Source organism: Schistocerca nitens, chromosome 3, assembly GCF_023898315.1.
Source record: "Schistocerca nitens isolate TAMUIC-IGC-003100 chromosome 3, iqSchNite1.1, whole genome shotgun sequence".
Classification (NCBI taxonomy): Eukaryota; Metazoa; Arthropoda; class Insecta; order Orthoptera; family Acrididae; genus Schistocerca; species Schistocerca nitens.
Genome location: NC_064616.1, coordinates 613,173,634 through 613,180,519, shown reverse-complemented (window position 1 = coordinate 613,180,519; position 6,886 = coordinate 613,173,634). Strand labels below are relative to the sequence as shown.

Here is a 6,886-nt window from a genome sequence, read left to right as displayed (position 1 = left end):
GGTCAGCAAACCATGACGTTTCTGGGCTCTGATGTGGTACTGCTCAGGCGTGGCCTCTTATTGGGTGCCATCACTTGACACTATAGCCAGACTTTGGGAGTCCTGGTTCGACTCATGGCGTCGACATGTTCCTGCTATTCCCCCTGGGCTGTGGGCAAACTGTGGCAGTCCAGCAGTTCATTGTGAGGTGGAGCAGACACCCATCTCGCATCAGCAAAGCTGCAGTCGTCGCCAGTCACTATCACACAGTATCAGCATCCTACTGCCTCAGCAGACTCACACACACACACAATCAGCACCTGGGCTGCAACCAGTTAGCTACTGTAGGAGAAACGCCAGATGATAAATAAAGTTTTATTGAGCCAGTATTCTTGACTTTGCACTCACCTTGCTACTGGATGATACCATTCCCACAGCCTACCGCAAATGCCATTCTGGGTACAGAAGAGGCCGTCCTTCAACACTGGTGTCAGTGTAGCAGTCAACACAGACATTACACAATTAAATTGTTTTGGCTACCCTTTGTACTCAGGTAATTATAGTTGCTACAGCTTCCTCATGGTCGCTGACAGCAGTTTCATTGTAGACATTGTAATGATTCTGTGACTGGTGAACTAAAACTGGATATTAGGGAAAAGTGGTGCAAGCCTGTGTCATCCGATACTTCTACGACGTTTCCATGCCCATATATGGACATGGAAACGCCTGCTACAGGTTAGAGGACGTAATTGGCGGAACCGTCCCTGGCAAAACACTGTAGTTTGAAATTTAAATGTGATCATAATATTATATCATTCTATACATCTTAAATCTAACTGGAAGAGAAGTAGTAATTTATATTTGGTTAAGAAATATTGAAATGAAATATATTTCTGCATCTCAGGCCGTAATAAATGCCTAAATAAAGTAGGAGAGATACGATGCTGGCTAAGCGTAGGGAGCCAATGGGCTGCCTCGATTATGTCGCGGTAGAAAACTGTGTGGATGTAAAGCGGCCAAGATAGAGTTCTCCATACGTAAGTGCTCTACAATATATTAAAGCCAACGGCCTTGCCACTGTGGTAACAATGGTTCCCATTAAATCACCAAAGTTAAGTGCTGTTGGGCTTGGCTAACACTTGGATGGGTGACTGTCCAGTCTGCCGAGCGCTTTTGGCAAGTGGAATGCACTTAGCCTTTGCGAGGCAAGTAGATGACCTACTTGAATGACAAGTAGCGGCTCTGATCACGAAAGCTGACAACGCATGGGAAAGTGGTGTCCTGACCACATGCCCCTCCATACCTGCATCCAGAGATGTCTAATGGCTGAGGATGAGAAGGCAGTCGGTCTTTACCAGTGGACCTTCTGAGGCCTGTTTGGATGTAGTTTAAAGTTTTATGAGATATTCAAGCTATCTGGAATATGTTGATAATTCTTCATTTACAGAATTTTATGAGAGGTAAAGGTCTATATATTTTTAAAACTAGTTATGCAATATGTGAAAAATTAATCCATACTTCGTCAGCCATGAACCTTGGAACATGTGATACTTGCAATTTAACTTAGTTTTCTGATATAAGTTCGTAGGCTTCCATGGCCTGTGTCATTCTGAATAAAATAATTTTGGGTATTACAGCGTGTCATTGTAAGACGCTAATGCAACTAAACTGCCGACGTTTTGACCGACTGACTGTGGTCGTTTTCAGGGAAGTTAACTCCCAGATGCTGGTGAATGTCTTCTCCTGTGTACTGTCTATTCCGGTTATCTGGTAGCTGACGACGCCACATATCTAGTATGTCACTTGACAATCTGAAGAGAGGTTTGCTGTAGAGAGGAATGGCTGGCTGTATGGTGAACTACTGCCTGTGTTACTATGGTGGCCGATTGGAAGGCTAAATGGTTGTGTCCAACAACTTGGAGACCATTTGCAGCCATTCGTGGACTTCATATTTCCAAACAAAAATGGACTTTTATGGGTGACAATGCATCAAGTCACTGGGTCACAATTGTTTGAAGAACTTCCTGGGCAACGAAGCGAATAATTTGGCCATCCATGCTAACCGAGATAAAGCCCATCGAACATTTATGTGACATAATAAAGAGATAAATTCGTACACAAAATCGCTGTTGTGGACGGCTATAGAGGCAGCATGGCTCAATATTTCTGCAGGGGGCTTCCAACGACTTGTTGAGTCCATGTCACGCTCTAGTCGCTGCACTATGCCGGACAAAAGAAAATGTGACATTATATTAGGAAATATCCCATGACTTTTGTTACCTCAGAGTATGTTAGCTTGAAACATGTTTGCACATTTGGAAAAACCTCAATTTTACTGTGTAATTTTTGTAATTTCAGAAAAGGCTGCAGCACATAAGAAGAGAATGTCATGATTTAAAAATGGATTAAGAAAATATGTTGAACTTCTATTAAGGGGTGAACTTCTAGAGGTGAAATTTGCAAAATGTAAGGTACAACACTCTCCCCTCTATAGATAGTGTGAAACGATAAGGAAACGCATTTGTTAATGGGAAATAAGTTTGTGAATATAATTGTGAAGAAATGTAATTTACAAGCAGTTTGAAGATTGTGGAGCAATATGTGTATGGTAGCCATTAGTAGCACATGGTAAACGAATTTCTTTGTAGGCAGCTGTAAATAAAAGTTGGCTACTGTGCAAACTGAATGAAAAAAGGTGTGCAGATAAGCTGCATGAGTGTTCTTAGACTGAGGCGCCCATAAGTTCGTTGTATGTGAATTAATAACTCTGTTTAATGTGAGCGACTTTCATCATTTCAGAACAACTATTAAATGTATTTCTCTATACACTGAGGTGGCGAAAGTCATTGGATACTTCCTAATATAGTGTCGGACTTCCCTTTGTCCGACGTAGTGCAGCAACTCGACGTGGCATGAACTCAACAAGTCGTTGGAGGTCTGTTGGCATAAATACTGAGCCATGCTGCCTCCATATCTGTCCACAATTACGAAAGAGTTGCCCATGCAGGATTTTGTTCGTGAACTGACGTCTCGATTATGTCCCATAAATGTTTGATGGGATTCATGATGGGAGAGTTTGGTGGCCAAATCATTCGCTCGAATTAACCAGAACGTCCTTCAAACTAGTCACGAACTATTCTGGCCCAGTAACATGGCACATTTTCACCCATAAAAATTCCATTGCTTTTTGGGAACATGAAGTCCATGAACTGCAGCAAAAGGTCTCCAAGTTGCCGAACATAACCGTTTCCAGTCAATGATCGGTTCAGTTGGACCAGAGCATCCAGTCCATTCCATGTAAACGCAATCCACACCATTATGGAGCCACCAACAGTTTGCACAGTGCCTTGTTGACAACTTGGGTCCATTACCTTGTTGGGTCTGCGCCACACACTCTTCTCAACTGCAGTCGGGCTCATCTGTCCAGGCCATAAATTTCTAGTCGTCTAGGGTCGAAACGATATAGTCACGAGTCCTGGAGAGGCGCTGGAGGCGATGTCCCGATATTAGGAAAGACATTCACGTCGGTCGTCTGCTGCCATAGCCCATTAACGCCAAATTTCGACGCACTGTCCTATCGGATACGTTTTTCGTACGTACCACATTGATTTCTGCGGTTATTTCACGCAGTGTTGCTTGTCGATTAGTATTTACAACTCTACGCAAACGCCACTGCTCTCGGTCGTTAAGTGACGACTGTCGGCCACTGCATTGTCCGTGGTGAGATGTAACGCATGCAATTTGGTTTTCTCGCACAATCATGACACTGTGGAGCTTGGAATACTGAATTCCCTAACGATTTCCGAAAGGGAATGTCCTATATGTGTAGGCCCAACTACCATTCCGCGTTCAACATCTGTTAATTCCTATCGTGCAGCTGTAATCACCTCTGACACCTTTTCAAATGAATCACCTAAGTGCAAAGGACAGTTTTGCCAATGAACTGCCCTTTCATACCTTGTGTGCAAGATACTACCGCCATCTGTAAATGTGCATATCGCTATCCCACGATTTTTGTCACCTCAGTGTATGTCTAAGACGTTGTGCATAGGTTTGTTTACGAATGTGGTTAAATTCTACAGCTCCCTCCATATCTAATGTGACGAGCCCTTTTAACTCAACTGATTGCCATGAAGCGCCAACGGCCTTGTCGTAGAAGTAACACCGGTTCCCGTCAGATCACCGAAGTTAAGCGCTGTCGCGCTGGGCTAGCACTTCGATGGGTGACCATCCGGTCTGCCGAGTGCTGTTGGCAAGCTGGGTGCACTCAGCTCTTGTGAGGCAAATTGAGGAGCTACTTGATTGAGAAGTAGTGGCTCCGGTCTCGCAAAGTGACATACGGTCGGGAGAGCGGTGTGCTGACCACATGCCCCTCCATATCCGCATCCAGTGACGCCTGTGGGCTGAGGATGACACGGCAGTGGGTCTGTACAGTTGGGCCTTCATGGCCTGTTTGGGAGGAGTTTAGTTTTTTAGTTTTAGATTGCCATGAAGTAGAGTGAAAATTTTTATTAAAAATATGAATGAAGTGGGAGGGGGTGTTTACAATCTTTTTCTGTACAAAATCCGACAGGATAACCTCCAGCTTCCTTTTCAGTCAATGGTCATATTTTATCCAAGGGATTAGCGAAGCTTCTTTATAAGGCACACAACAGCAAGACACCCCTATCGTTGTTACAGTCCCTTTTTGCTCCGCGGCTTCCTTAATACATCAGAATTTTTCCATATGGCCCAAGTCAGAACAATGGTCAGTCTCATACAGTTGAAGTGCATAGTTCATGTGATTTGGTTAAATAATAAATTAAAAATGTATTTTAAAATCACAATCAATTTACAGAATTAATTTATCATTAATATATGCTGACAGAAATGGAAAGTGTAATACCATGAAGCACTATTTTCATATTTATTAAACATTGTGCAGATATTCATCATGTAATGGGTCCTAAATGATTAAACTCTCTTTTCATTTGGAAATGGTGCTCATTGTTAACTTTAATGTGAGGTGTGCTTCCCAGAGTTGAATATACTCTTGTATTCGTTATAATATGGAAGAAAACAACGTCTGAATGTCATCTTGGGGAATTTCGTGCTATGTGTGAAAAACACCGTGTGTCAGTTCACGAAGAATTCTGGCTGGAGGCTCACTTGACCATATATGCCTGGCAATGACATCCAAGACATGTCCTATGAGTAACAAATATACATTGTGTGATCAGAAGTATCCGGACACCTGGCTGAAAATGACTTACAGGTTCGTGGTGCCCTCCATCGGTAATACTGGAATTCAATATGGTGTTGGCCCACCATTAGTCTCGATGACAACTTGCATGGTAGCAGGCTTACGTTCAGTCAGGTGCTTGGAGGTTTCTTGGGGAATGGTAGCCCATTCTTCACCGAGTGCTGCACTGAGGAGAGATATCAGTGTCGGTCGGTGAGGCCTGGCACGAAGTCGGCGTTCCAAAACATCCCAAAGGTGTTCTATAGGATTCAGGTCAGGACTCTGTGCAGGCTACTCCATTACAGGGATGTTATTGTCATGTAACGACCCCGCCAAAGGCCGTGTGATTATGAACAGGTGCTCGATCGTGTTGAAAGATGCAATCGCCATCCCCGAATTGCTCTTCAACAGTGGGAAGCAAGAAGGTGCTTAGAATATCAAAGTAGGTCTGTGATGTGATAGTGCCACGCAAAACAACAAGGGGGGCAAGCCCCTCCATAAAAAACACTACCATACCATAACACCATAGCCTCCGAATTTTACTGTTGGCACTAAAAACGCTGGTAGATGACGTTCAATGGGCATTCGCCATACCCACACCCTGACGTCGGATCGCCACATTGTGTACCGTGATTCGTCACTCCACAAAATGTTTTTCCTCTGTTCAATCGTCCAATTTTTATGTTCCTTACACCAAACGAGGCTTCGTTTGGTATTTACTGGCGTGATGTGTGGCTTATGAGCAGCCGCTCGACCATGAAATCCAAGATTTTTCACCTCCCACCTAACTGCCGTAGTACTTGCAATGGATCCTGATGTAGTTTGGAATTCCTGTGTGATGGTCTGCATAGATGTCTGCCTATTACACATTACGACCCTCTTCAACTGTCGGCGGTCTCTGTCAGTCAACAGACGAGGTCGGCCTGAACGCTTTTGTTCTGTACGTGTCCCTTCACGTTTTCACTTCACTATCACATTGGAAACAATGGACCTAGAGATGTTTAAGAGTGTGGACTCTCGGGTGCAGACGTATGAGACAAGAGACACCTAGTCACCTGACCACGTTCGAAGTCTGTGAGTTCCGCAGAGCGACCCATTCTGCGCTTTCACGGTGTCTAATGACTACCGAGGTCGCTGATATGGAGTGCCTGGCAGTAGGTGCAGCACAATGTACCTAATATGAAAAACTTATGTTATTAGAGGTGTCCAGATACTTTTGATCACATAGTGTATATAGATTGTGCCACATTCACAGGGGTCTTCATACATACTGGACACACAAGGAGCTATGTTGTGTTTAACAGGGCACAGCATTTTGCGTATCTCGGTGGCAGGCTGAAAAATTGGTCTCAGTCAATGTCCCTGCAGCACACGTCCTAACTTGCTGCTCGTTTCCTCACAGTATGGCAGGGAAGCAGCTCGCTTAGCCTCTTCTGCTGATTCACAAGGGATCTTTCAGCAGTGGCATCTGAAAGCGTTTGCAATGTCTCTTTCTCTCTGAACATGCGTCTCAAGTGCGGAAATCCACACTGTAGGTGGTCAAGCCGGCTGCTTTCCAATCATACTATGGGCAACAAGTAGCAAGTTATGACTTGTGCTGCAAGGACATGGGTTAAGACCAGTGTTCTGGCCCGCCCCCCAAGATTAGTGATATGCTATATTCTGTTAAAGACGACATGGCTTTTT

General features: G+C 44.1%; 1 pseudogene; it reads left to right on the top strand.

The window, feature by feature from the left end:
* Positions 1-4,116: 4,116 nt before the first annotated feature.
* On the top strand, positions 4,117-4,234 carry LOC126249968 (5S ribosomal RNA; annotated as a pseudogene).
* Positions 4,235-6,886: the final 2,652 nt, after the last annotated feature.